We start from the raw sequence: 14,989 nt of genomic DNA on the forward strand, positions 1-14,989 counted from the left end.
TATATATATATATATATATATATATATATATACATACACATATATATATATATATATATATATATATATATATATGTGTGTGTGTATATATACACGCACTATATGTATATAGATATATATATATACATATACATATATGTATATATATATATATATATATATATATATATATATATATATGTGTGTGTGTGTGTGTATATATACACGCACTATATATATATATATATATATATATATATATATATATATATATATATATACATACACACTATATATATATATATATATATATATATATATATATATATATATATTATATATTTACATATTTTATTTTTATTTATTTTTACATTCGTTAACCGGGTTAGTCTGTCTGGGTTCTTAGAAGCCCTTTTTCAGCAGAGATCTGAGGAGAAAATCTCCTAAAAAAAGTTTAAGTAAACAAATAGTAAGAACAAAGATAAACACAGATCACATTTTAAGTATACATATTTCTGAAGTAATTACATAACATGCAATAAAGGAATACATATAATGGATAGAAATACAATACATATATGGAAATGTTCATGTAGTATGGCCAGAAACTAAGCAGATATATGGTAAGACTAAGGTCAGTACATTGCTGAACCAAGGTACTAGGTATGAAGTAAGTAAATATACAGATAACGTTGTGTGAACTTTGGAAGTTAATAAATAAATTAAAGAACAGTAATAAGGATTATGGGAATTGAGTGTAACAGGAGTTAACTAGTATTGAATATGATGGAAAAATGTGTAGGTAGTATTAAGAGAGAGAGCTAGAAGTGATACAGTTAAGTTAGGTTATCCCTGAATGTTTCTTGGGTATTATTTTAGAGCATGAACATATCCAATTTGATAGGAAAAAAGATTTAAGCTGTTTCTTGAAGGCATTTTTGTCTTTAAGTAGTCTAAGGGCTAAAGGGAGTGTGTTCCAATTTTTTGCAACTGAGTGACAATAGAGTATTTTCCCAAAGGTTTTGTTTGGCTTATGAACTTCAAGAAAGTATTGATTAGTACTTCTTAGTGGACATTGAAGAGTATAAAGTGTCAGAGAATTTGCAAGGGATGGGCATGATTTAGGATTGTTTAGCATATTGTGGGCTATAAGGTGTTGGGATTGAGGCAGTAAGTTGGAAAATTCAGGCCAGTGTAAAGCCTTTAATGAGAGGCAGTGATGAGATTTGTAAGGTTGATTTGCAGCATATCTGGCTATTTTGTTATATGTGGTTTCTAGTTTGGATATTGGGTTACTCTGTAGATGGGTAAGAATAGGTGAAGCATAGAGTAGGGATGGTAGAAGCATGGATTTGGCAAGGGATGGCCTGGATGCACAGGGAAGAAAGTTTGTGTGACGGTAAAGCAGACCTAGTTTTTGGTGATTTTTTATTGAGCTATGAATGTGATGGTTGAATTTAAGTTCATCGTCAATTATTGCTCCAAGGAGTTTTGTTTGGGTATCAACAGAAATTTTAGTTCCATTAAGGGATGTTATGGAAAAGTTCTGTTTTGCATGTTCCAGATCTTTACGTAGGAAAAGTAGTAGCTTAGTTTTGCACACATTTAGCAGGAATTGGTTGGATTGTAGCCAGTTTTCAACTGAGTGAAGTGAGTTTTGTGTAAGGGATTGAAGGTTTTCTATGTTGTCAGCAGAGCTGATGATGGTCGAGTCGTCAACATACTGAATAAAATAACATTGCAGGCAGGATGAGAAAAGGTCATTGGTAAATACATTGAAGAGGAGCGAGCCCAATATTGATCCTTGTGGGACCACTGTCCTAACTGCTAGAAAGGGGGAGTAGGAAGAGTTACATCTAATAGCCTGGTGTCTATTAGTGAGGTAATCACAGAACCAGCAGGTGGTGGAGTTTGAGAAGCCTAGGTTGGAGAGTTTATGGTGAGGTATGGTATGAGATATGGTGTTGAATGCTTTTGACAGGTCCAAAAAGAGGGCTGGTGCTATTTTGTTATTATCCCTGACTTGAGCAATGTTATTAGTAAAGGATACAAGAGCGGTAGCTGTGCTATGTGTGGGGCAGAAGCCATGTTGAGGTGGTGTGAGTAAGTTTTCTTGTAGCAAATGATTAAGTACTTGCTTATGGATACACTTTTCCACTATTTTGTAGGGAGGAGACAGCATGGCAATTGGTCTGAAATTGGTTGGATCAGTGGAGTTTCCTCCTTTATGAAGAGGTACTACAAAAAATGTCTTCCAAATTTCAGGGAATTTGCCTTCTTTTATGGATCTATTAATCAAGATAGATATGGGGTAAGCTAGAGATGTAGCTGCATGTTTAAGGGATAATGGAGGAAGGTTATCAGCTGAGGGTGAACCAGGTTTTAGTTTAGTTAAGAGCAACTTGATATAAGAGGTGGGAACAGGTGATAGTGAGAATGAGAGTGAGGGTGAGAGAGGTGAATCAGAGGTGGATGAAGATGTAGATGGATTGAAAGAGGTGCGGGTGAAGAAGTTAGTTACAGTTAAGTTTTCAATGGTTTCAATGAAAAACTTATTAATGAGGGTTGCTATTTCCAGAGGAGTCTAGACAAAATAAGGTGAGGTTGGGGTAGGAGTACCAGGTGAGAGAAGTTTATTGATAAAGTTCCAGAATTTTTTAGGATTATAGTCAGGATTGTTAAGTGAGGATTGGTAATAGGTCTTTTTATCAAGACTGAGTTGTTTCTTAGCTTTGTTTCTAAGTTCCCTGTAAGAGATAAGTTTAGAAGAAGTATTACTGCCTTTCCAAGTTTTCCAAGCTTACCTCTGGTGTTCATGAGTGTCAGGGTAGTTTTAGTTAGCCATGGGGCATATCTGAATTTGATGCGAGTTTTCCTAGTGGGGGCAAGGGAGTTGAGGATGGATAGAAAGGTGTTGTTGAAGTATAGGACTGCTTCATTGAGAGTGAGATTAGAGAGAAAGGACCAGTTTATAGTAGAGAGGAGGTGATTTAGTGAGTCAGGAGAATAGCTAGATAGATCACGGTTCACCTTATATTATTGTGCTTTATGCAGGTGTTCAGAGTTTCTGTAAACTAGTAAAGGTAGGCGGTCATCTAATGTGTCTGGTAGAGTGTTTGTATTATGGTAATGTTGGGGGTGAGATACTAGTATCCAGTCAATAAGTGAACCAGTAGAGGAAAATTTATGAAGGTGGGTAGAGGTAGAGATGAGCTGTGTGAATCCATACAGGTTGAGAGAGGTAGAAGGTGATTCTTGATTGATCTGCAGCCAGTCAATATTGATATCTCCTACTCTGATGTTTTCATAAGGGATAGTTTTAAATATCCAGGATAGAAAGTGTTCTAAAATGGAGACATTATTTCCAGGAGGGATATAAATTGATGCAATGGCAAGTTTTTATGGTGGCTAAGTTTAAAGTCAGCTACAATTATCTCAGCTGGGAGAAAGTCAGATATGGGAAAAGAGATAGGAGAGACAGAATACATGAATGCGACTCCTCCTCCTCTTTTTGAAAGTCTGTCATGCCTGAGGATATTGTAGCTAGGGGAAAGAATTTCAGAATTAGAAATACTTGTTTTTAACCAGGTTTCACACAAGGCAAGTATATTTGGGTTATGTTGAGTGATCCAAGAATGAAGTGTGTTAGCTTTTTTTACTATACTTTGAATATTTATAGATGAGAGAGTGAGTCTTTTTGGGGGAATAGTATTAGTAATAGATGATGGAGAGGTAGAAGAGAGCACAGAGGTGGTAGTGGTATTGAAAGTATTTTGAAGAGAATGTTAGGACCTGGGTTGGGGTGGACGTCTCCTGATAGTAACAGGTTGGATAATATGAAATTGATTATTGGAGAGATTGGGTGCATGTGTGGCTATGCGTTTTTGTGGTTGACATGCTGTTTAGGTATAAGGAAGTATTTGAATCTATGTGTGGCAATAATGGTGAAGTTAGATAGGGAAGAGGAAATGTGAGTAAAGGTAGATGTTTTGTGGCATGCAGATAAAGTGAGTGTGCGTGATTTGGTGTATATGATAGTAGTGCTTTGATAGCATGTGAGAACTGAGAGAAAGAGTAATGTAATTGAAAGGAGAAGAAATAAATAGTATATTAAGAATAGTAGGCATATTAGTAATTAGAGTAGTGTGAGATAGATGAGATTGTTAGTCAGAGGGTGATGAAAGACCATAGGAATGGTGTAAGAGTGTGAGTACAAAGGGGATGAGGATTTAAAGAGGTGTGGACGTGTTGTGTTGTATGATTGGCTAGTGAAGTTGGTGGAGGAGGTGCGGCTAACTATAAAGGAAATTGAGTCAGGGATGGGTGGGAATGGGGGCAGGGTAGAGAAGTGAAGTGAGCCCGAGCGATAGCGAGGGCAAATGGAGCAGACTGCACAAAACCAGATGGAACTAGCCCAGGAAAATCAATCAGCCAGGTTACTTCAGATATGGTAGTTTGCAGCACTTTTATGATTAGCAAATAACTTCTGTGTCCCTGGGTTGGTAGTATGCAGCACTTTTACTGTTTGCAAATAACTTCTGTGTCCCTGGGTTTGGTTGTTATTAGCAAATGTATAGGTTGTGCTCCAACTGGTTCCCCACTCAAATAAACTTTTTAAGTTGCTTCGAATAAAGAGTAACAGTCACAACCTGTGTGTTTGATTTATTTTTAAAAATGCTCAGTGAAACTTAAAAGCAGCTAGTGATTGATTTAGAATTAATGCTGCCACCTAGTGGTATAGCTTGGAACAAAGTCTACACTGCGAGGTGGGGGGGGGGGTTGAGCCAGTTGTCTTTGCAAGTGTGTGCTACCTTTATAGCAGTTTAAAACTTAAGGATATATCCACATTAGCTATGTGGAGTGTTTGTTGCCTATATTAGTAAAAATAATTGATTCTTTCTGATGGTAAGTACATTTACTTTTGAAACATTTATTCTCAGATGTTTAGGTTGATGCTTGCCTAAAACAGCTTCAGGTTGCAATTGGGGGGACTTCCTGTGGGTGAAGCTAACTGTGGAAACTGTTTGATGTGCACACTTAGCTTGGTACTGTTGGTTCCTTGCTGGGAGGATTGGATTTTAAATATGGTGCCTTGTAGCTAGCCCAGGAAAATCAGTCAGCCAGGTTACTTCAGGTACCGTAGTTTGTAGCACTTTTACTGTTTGCAAATAACTTATGTGTCCCTGGGTTGGTAGCATGCAGCACAAATTTACTGTTTGCAAATAACTTCTGGGCCCCTGGGTTTGGTTGTTATTAGCAAATGTATAGGTTTTGCTCCAATTGGTTTCCCCACTCAAATAAACATTTTAAGTTGCTTCCAATAAGGAGTACCAGTCACAACCTGTGTGTTTGATTTATTTTAAAAATGCTCAATGAGACCTAAAACTTCTTATACCATGCAAAATAAAGCAGACCCTGTGTTGAGAGCTTTCATTCTTTATTTGTATGAAAAACGTCTTCAGAAAAACAAATAATGAAAAAAACAGCAGTGTAGGTCTCAGTAAGTATTGTTTTGGAACAAAAAAGCGATACAAAATAGAAAAAAAACTGTTGTAGCAAAAGAAAATAACACATTGCTACCTATGAGCTAAGTTTGTCTATGGTAATAAAACATCATAGCAAATCAAGAAGTGGTTAAAACAGATTCAAAATAACACACAGAAACGCAAGGCAGGAATGTGACTCAGAGGTTACCTGAGGCAGCGCAGTGCACATTTAATGTTAAGTGTTTCATTAACTCCTGGGAAAGACTCTGCATTTAAAAGTAACTGCCATTTCAGTTCCCACACTTCAATCAGAGTATCAATGCCCCCATAAAAAAAACCACCTGCTCTAACACTAGAAACCTAAACTGGAAAAACCCTGTGCAGTACAAACTGTGTTTCCCTAATGCATTCTTCAAGTCCTTGCTTTGTATAGCCGCACAATGCTTCTTAATTCTACTCAAAAGTTTCCAAGAAGTTTTTCCTGTGTAAAAACCATTGCAAGTGTCACAAACCCCTGCATACACCACATTAACAGTATTGCAATAAAGATACCTGGGGAAACAACTTTAAAGTCACAGTGGCGAAAAACAAATTCTGAGCTTGTGTAAAAATAATCACATTCTATCCATGAGCCGCACGGAAACGCGCCTGGTGTTTTGACATCACTGATAACTTGCAGCAGTAGGAACAGAACATCAGAGTGTTCAAATGAAAGTTGTAAGTGTATAAAAGAGTCAAGGTCCTGCAAGTGAGCTCTGCCACACACAAAAAAAAAATTGTCAGTGTAACATCTGTATGATCTCGTATATTGAAAACCAGGCAAGTGGATAAGTGTGCTTGTTTCCCCAGGCACTACGAATAAAACTGATATATGCAGGGTCCATTTTAGAACCCATCACTTCTCTTCTAATTTGCTGTGAAATAACAGCATTGAAGTGGAAAACGTTCCCCTCTAATACCGTGGAAATAAGAGTGCATATAGTATCAATCTTGTCATCAGAAAATGCAGACTGGTGATGTAAAAATGAACTTAGATATTACAGTCCTTCAGTGTGTGGAATGTTCATGTAAAGGGAGTCAATATCCAATGTTACAAGCATCTGGTCTGATGCAGATGGTCAGTGAAGAAACAGATTGTTAAAAAATGCTCAAGAGTCTTTTAAAAATGGTGTGGACTAGACTATTGGGTTTAACACTGAATCAATAAACTCTGAAATTTTTTCAGTCTTAGTTCTTTTATTAGACACTATATATCTAAAAGATGGATTGCAGGCATCCGTATGCATGTTAGGGATTCCAAAAATCTTTCCCAGACTAGCGAAAGGTACATGTATGTAATGAAATTCTTCCAAAGAAATCAAGTTGTCTTTTTCCAGTGTTTTAAGTAACTTGTCAATGTTTGCAAAATTATGTGAAATGGTTTTAAGGTCCATAACCTTATAGTATTCATTATACACAAGGTCCACTTCTCTTTTCTTTATGTAGTGTGTCTGATCCATTAGGACAATACCAGTACCCTTATCAGCCCTCATAATATGAAGACAGTTGTCCCTTTCCAGCTCTTAAAGAGGTATGTGCTCTTTAGGTGTGAGGTTAAACCTCTTTTCATCATTATTATTTCATAACAAAAACAAACTCAACTGCAGCAACCAAACAAAATTGTAAAACTGTAAAATTCCCCAAAGCAGGCAGAAGACAGCTTGATATGCAGCTAAATCCAAAAATGTGATGAACCAGCAAGTAATCGTACCAAAAAACTTTATTGCAGAGAAAGTTAGCGCTTTCACGGTAATACCATACCTCTTCTTCAGACAAACATGAATGGGGACAGAATAACTTATATGTAAATGACATCATCTCAAACAGCTTAACAGCCAATAGAACAAACATTCATGCAGCCACATTCTCAGCTTAAAGGCGTATAAAGTAGATAATATTTACTAGCATAAAATCTGATAAAAATAAAAAAATAATAATAAAAACATTAGCACAAATAAATAAAACATGAAAGATATTCATAAATATGTAAACAAACAACAATAAACACCCTACAACCGTTTATTCCTTGATACAGACTTAATGGGGACATGATCATTCAACCCCATAACTAGGTGTGCCCCCAACCTCAAGATCCACTCTAACTCGACCACCTCAGTACGAGTCACTATATAACCACCTCACAGACCTGGGCTGATCACACATAATACCTGGAAGACAAAATTATGTTCAGGGCCAGCGGGCAAAACATGTTTTGCTAAGGCACTAAAGACATATTGCTTCTTCATGCAATGCACATGGTCCCTAATTCTTTCTTTTAACCTCCTGTACGTCTTACCAATTTAGAATTTATAACAGCACTGACAATGTGCTAAATAAACCACATTCCTGGTGGACCAATCAGCAGATGCCCTCAACTTCCACAAGTAGCCCATGACAGGGTGCCTAAAGAACCTAGACTCATCTATAAACTGACAAAAATTGCATTTATGACATTTAGATGTACCCAGCAAAACTTGGGATCCAGACATAACATCTCTAGGAAAACATATCTGTTGCCTTAAATTACTGAGGTTCTTATATATAAATCTGGGGCCATCTGCTAATATATCGGAACATCTGCTGTTAGTCTGTAAAATATGCCAATTCCTGGTAACTATATATTTCACCATATTAACACCATAGGAGAATTTCAAAACAATGGGAGGACAACAGTACCTATGAGGTGATCTGATTGATTGCATATACAGAGCAGAAAAATACGGACACGCTCTATTCTCACGCTCGTTGGTTATTGTGGCACAACCTTGATCAACTTCAACTTGGGTGTAACCCCTGATGGCAAACTCTTTCTTCAAATCTGACAAACTTCCTTCAAAGTCAGAAGTAGTACTTGACAACCTCGAGACCCTGAAGGCTTGACCTCTCACAATATTCCCAAATATATGTTGTGGATGCATACTCCGCCTATGGAGATATGATGGTCTATAACAGTCCTTCCTATGCACCCTGGTCAGCATTTTGCCATTCTCCAGCCGGATGTTCACATCCAAGAAATCAACAGTGACTTGGGAACAAGTGAGGGTAAATTTCAAAAAAATTACTACGATTATTTAAAGAATGAAAAAAACAAGTCAAGCTCCTGCTTGTTGCCTTTCCAACCATAAACATGTTCATCAGTTCATAGATGAGCACTAAGATAACTGCCCTTACCAGCCATTTTAAGCCTAGCCAGTTATCCCTTGTGAGACTCAAACCCTGCACCTTGTGTTTGCAAGGCAAACACCTTAACCATTAGGCCACCCTCCCAACAAAACATCTGTATATGGCAATATGACCTCTATGTTGTTCCAATACATGATGCAATTCCCATTCTGACATCACCAAATTGGCATAAGAATTAGCACAGCTGGTCCCCATAGCCACGCCAGATTATTGCCAGTAACATTTATCCTGAAACATAAAGATATTGTGTTCAAGGACCAGCTCTAGAAGCATGCACAGGAAGTCAATATGCTTCATGTCAAATTTATTACTCCTAGCCAAAACTGCCCTGATCATACTAATGCCTTCCTGGTTAGGAATGCACGTAAACAGGGATACAACATCTATCATCACTAAAAACTGAATATCCGACACATCCCCCTCACTGATCACATTATATAAATCTCTCAAAAAGTTTTCAGTATCTTTCAATACAACTTCACTGATATCAAGAGCTATTATATCAAGAGCTATTCAAAGTTGTTTGTCCAAATAAATGGACATAGCCTGAGTCAACCAACCACTCCCAGCTACAATCGGTCTAAACTGTGGGAATGTAGGGTGTTTGTTCATAGGTTCATAGGTTCATACTAGGCTATCTGCCCGAGGGCATTTACAAGCCTAGCCCATCGTTTTGTGGCTTACGCCACCCCTTTAGTATGGGGAACTATACCCATTATTTTGCTGTGCCTCTGTCGAGCAGTGACACTGAGGTAATCCCTGGGGTATATCTGCGATCTCCCATCCATTGGTCAAGATTTCTCTTGAACAAGGCCAGCGAGGTGCTCTGCCTCACATATACCGGGATTTTGTTCCACAGCATAGGGAGTCTTTGGGTGATGAATCTATCCCTCCAGCACGTCCTATTAATAGCCGTGTCGAGGTTTAAGTCTCCGCCCTTGTGGCTCTGATGGATCTAGATTTTTGAGGTGAAGCATATTCATCAAATCTGGGTTTGACATGGCCTTGTATGTTAGGCAAAGGTCACCTCTGAGCAAGCGGTGGCGACTGAATAGAGCTGGAGTTCTTTCAGTCGGGCAGCATAGGACAGATTTTGAGACCCTTTATCCTTTTGGTGAGGAACTTTTGTGGCCTCTCCAGCTGCTGCAAGTGTCGGGTCAGATACATTCCGAATGGGGCATTGTACTCAATCATTGGTCTGATGAGTGATGAGTAAAGGGAGACTATGACCTCCCTTGATCTAGATGAGAACCCCTTCATGATAAGGTGGGCAATGTAGAAGGTCTTCCTAACTACTTTAGCTACATGGGTGTCGAATGACAGACTACTATCAACCTGGGTCCCCAGGTCCCTGATAACTTCTTCTGTGCTCAGTGGATTGCCACCTATTTGGTAGCTAGGGGTAACCTTGTTTTTCCCGAAGGGTATGACTATGCATTTTTTGGCATTTAACTTTAGGCCATGGCTCTGGCACCAGTTATCCGTTTCTGTGAGACCCTTCTGAAGGATATCTGTGTCAAATGTGTTTTCTACTATGGCGCCCAGTTTGCAGTCATCTGCAAACTTTGTCAGCCATAACCCTCCTGTGTTTGCTTGTACTTCAGAAAAGTAGATGCCAAACAAGAGTGGGCCCAGGACTGAGCCCTGTGGGACGCCACTTGTGACAGGCTTTGAGTCTGACATGGCGCCAGCAACTCTGACCCTGTGGGTTCTGTCACTCAGCCAGTTTGCAACCCATCTTGTGATGTATGGGTTAACATTTAAGCTGATGAGTTTTTCAATGATACCCGAGTGGGGTATTGTATTGAAGGCCTTTGCCAGATCGAGGTAGGCTGTATGGACTGCCTTTCCCTCATCAATGGCTTTGGTGACTGTTTCGAAAAAGTCAACCAAGTTTAAAAGGCATGATCTGCCTTTGACAAAGCCAAATTGGGTTGGATCCAAAGTCTGCAAATTCCCTATGTCTTTATTTATGAGGTCCATTATGATCCTCTCCATGGCTTTGCAGATAAGGCTTGTCAAGCTAATGGGCCGGTAATTTCCAGGGTCGGTGGAGGCACCGCCTTTGTGAAGTGGGACCACAGTTGCAGTGCGCCACTCCTGGGAATGTATCCAGAGGTAAGACTTTGATTAAACAGCTGTCCTAGCTGTGGGTTTAATTCCTCATTGAGTTCGTGGAGCACACAGCCGGGAACACCATCAGGTCCCATGGATGCTGTGTTTTTTGCTTTGGAGAGAGCAGTTCTCACTTGGGCGTTGGAGATGTTTGGGGGGCTGCAATCGTTTGGTATAGATATCTCTCCTTTTGGGGGGGTGGGGGGGGAGAAGTTTGCACTGAACCTGTCAGCCAGTATGTTGGCAATGTCTGTAGGATCAGTAATCTTCACATCATTTTGAACTAGTTCTGAGCATATCTGGGAGTTTCCTCCCAGGTTTCTAACATAGCTAAAGAAGGCCTTATGATTGTCTTTTGAGTCTTTAGCTATTTTTCTCTCAAAATTTGCTTTGGATGATTTTATGAGAGCTCTTAGTATTTTACTTATAGTGATCAAGGGTGTCTTACCTTTTAAGGATTTTGCTCTATCTTGTAGTAGCTTCCTCCTTTTGTTGTAGAGTTTGTTTATGGCTGGGGTCCACCAGACTGGACGCTTGCCTTTGGTACAAAGAGTCTTTGTTTTGCTTGGGATTGCCTTATCCATGCAGTCCTGCAGGTGCTGGTAGAAGGCATTTGTAAGTGATTCAGCGGCTTGAGTACTGTTTTCCGCCAGCTCGGGGCCTTAAAGGAGACCACACTAGTCTTTAGAAGTGTGAAGTCGGCTTTGAGAAGTTCTTTACTGTGGTCTTTTTATTTCAGGTGGGGTGGGATGAGGACCTCCAGCGAGATTAGTTTGTGATCTGATCTCACCAGTGAGGGGTATACTTCCGGTGTTGAACATTGTGCTCCCATGTTCGTGATGATGAGATCAAGTATGTTATCTCCTCTTGTGGGGATGGTGACTAGTTGTTCCATGGCATTTGTGTTTATGAATTCCAGGAACTTTTGGGCTAGGGTGTTTGGGCTTGAGTAGTGTTCCCAGTCTATATTAGGGTAATTGAAGTCACCTAGTATGATGGTGTTTGGTGATACATTTATCCCTCTAGTGTTTTCAGGAAGGCCATGTGAGGTTCCTGAGTTTGTGAGGGTGGCCTGTAACATGCTACAATTTGCAGAGCAGTCTTGCCTATGGTTAATTGCACCTGGATGGTCTCCGATGCATCGTGCGTTGCCACCAGTCTTGAGGTGTGGGTGTCCTTGATGAATATGGATACCCCCCCTCCTTTCTTGGTATTGTCTGGATTTTGGGGCCGGAACGCATGATATGAGGTAAAACCTGATAGTGCTGGGGTGCTCTCAGGAGCCTTGAACCAGGTTTCTGTCACAGCATCTTGGGTAAGCCATGAATTTGAGGAATGACAGGAAATTCAGTAATAAAATAATCAAATAAAAGTTGAAGTTTACTTGAATGCTTTAATCTAGGTCTACTTACCAAGGAACTATTTGATTATTTTATTACTGAATTTCCTGTCGTTCCTCAGATTCATGGCTTACCCAAGAGTCCATCGTAACTTCTGTATGGCTTGGGAGATTGCGTGGGTCTGACTGGTTGGTGTTTGGGTGTAGCAGATGAATAGTTGTAGCAGGTGCTGTGGAGTGACTTTGAACACACACACGCACACACACACACACACACACACACACACACACACACACACACACACACACACACATATATATATATATATAGAGAGAGAGAGCACTTGATAAAGGGCTAACGGTGCATGATGCTTAAGTTGACCAAGCTAAAGCATCTGACACAACTTGACAAGGTGGCTGTGGGCTATCATAATTGTTAAGTTGTTTGCCTCACAGACACAAGGTACATGGTTTGAATTTTCCCTTTGAACGGGAAATTGGCTAGGCTTAAAATAACCTGCAAGAGCAGCTAGCCTAGCACTTTCCTAAGAACACAATAATAGACTAAAGCATTAAATGTCAATTAATACATAATTCATTAGGTAAAATAATTGCTACAAAAAGTCAAAATATAGGATTACCTATCTAATCCAAACAGGTTACCAGAGATATAGGCCATTTCTTTCTGGACTGATTTTTCTAAGCTGTAAAGAGTGGGAAATGTGGCCTAGATAACCAAACATGTCGAAGACATAATTACTTCAATGAAATGTCCCGAAACCCACTAAGATGGTCTACAATAAATTTATACCTGGTGTAGTATCAACAAGCAGACATTTAATATCAGTATATACAGTTTCTTTAGACTTTAAAAACAGCATAAATTATGATTCATAGGTTCATAGGTTCATAGGTAGGTACTAGGCTATTGGCGCTAGGGCCTATACAAGCCTAGCCAAAAAGGTACCCTGGCCTTTGCCACCCAAGAAAATTATTTTCCTGTGCCCCTGTCAAGCAGAGCCACAGAAGTGATCTGCGGGGTGAATTTCCTATTACACATCCAATCATCAAGATTCTTCTTGAAGAGTGCTAATGAGGAGCTCTGTTTGACATAGATAGGTAGTCTGTTCCAGAGTATGGGAAGTCTCTGGGACAGGAATCTATCCCTCCAGCATGTTCTGTTTATTGTTGTGACAAGGTTTAGGTCCCAAGAGTGTGTAGCTCTGAGGGGTTGGGATTTCTTTACGTGGAGCATGTCCAACAGCTCTGGGTTTGACATAGCTTTGTATGTTAGGCAGAGATTGCCTCTGAGTAGGCAATATGCGACGGAGTAAAGCTGGAGTTTTTTGAGATGGTCTGCATGGGGCATCTGTTTGACGCCAGTAAACCTCTTTGTGAGGCATTTCTGCGGCCTTTCCAGTTGTTGTAGATGTCTTGTGAGGTACATACCAAAAGGGGCGTTGTACTCCATAATGGGTCTAATGAGTGATGAGCAGAGGAGAACAATGACCTCTTTTTTTCTGGATGAGAAACCTTTTGTGACGAGGTGTGCCACGTAGAAGGATTTCTTGACCACTGTGGCAATGTGATTATCAAAGGAGAGACTACTGTCCACCTGTGTCCCAAGGTCTCTTATCACACTTTCGGTATTAAGTAGACTATCACCTATGTGGTAGTTCATGGTTACAGAGTTTTTACCAAAGGGGATGACAATGCAATTTTTGGCATTGAGCTTGAGGCCATGGCTTTGACACCAGGCATCTGTCTCAGTGAGGCCCTTTTGTAGGATGTCCACATCATTAGGAGTTTCAATTATAGCTCCTAGTTTGCAGTCATCTGCGAACTTAGTTAGCCAAAGACCTTCTGTGTTAGGCTGTACTTCAGAGAAGTAGATACCAAACAGGATTGCAAAATAAATGGTCAAATCATAAACAAACATAAAACTGGTATTGAAGATCTGGGGTCAGTAACTGACAACAATTTAAATTATGGCCATTCATTTCAGAAAAATAAAATCGTCATTCCCAGAGGAACCACTGTATGTCTTTACGTTACACAAGTCATTACCATTATTTGAATGTAGTACTGTGTTTTGTAGCCTCTGAACAAACAAACAAGCCATTGAACAACATGAAAAGGCACAATGATTTCTTTACTAGAAAAATCATAGGATTGGAAAAAAATTGAAATATTTATAAAGGCATTAGGAATCATCCTTATATTTTGTTTCTCACAGATTACGAAGATGCAATCCCTGTCCGATCTATTAGGTAATCTATGCACAGTGCGACCTGAAAGTCTTTGCCTGGAACACAGTCCCTGGGGAGCTTACCCCATATTTGGAACTATTACTATAAATAAATATCAGTAATAGAATAAACATGAGAGATGTTTTGCATAACAACTTTCAGATTCCAGATTATGGAATAAGCTTCTTCTAATTTTATACTTGTAATCTTACCCTTGGAGCTTTTCTCCCTGGGCCTCTACTGAAAATGGACATATACCCAGCCAGACTAGCCCGGTCAACATATGTAAAATAATATAAATAAATAAAAATAAATAATCATCAGTCTGTCATAAAATTATTCAAAAATAAACCTGATTTGTATATGGAAAGTAGAAAATATCAACATGGGATTATGGCAATGAAGTTACTTTAAAACCAGTAGTTTCATTGGTAGTTACCAGGCAAGGGGTCTTAGAGACCAGTGGGGATCCTTGCCCAGCTTTCCAACTGCCCCAGAGCACCATCTGGTTAAATGACTTGCTCAAAGCCACACATAACTGGCAAATGGAGACTGTGTGACTCATGCAGCGGATAACAGGAAGCAGATTGTGGAGTCAG

The sequence above is a fragment of the Protopterus annectens genome, chromosome 2.part1, assembly GCF_019279795.1.
Source record: "Protopterus annectens isolate FY-2018-M chromosome 2.part1, PAN1.0, whole genome shotgun sequence".
Classification (NCBI taxonomy): Eukaryota; Metazoa; Chordata; order Ceratodontiformes; family Protopteridae; genus Protopterus; species Protopterus annectens.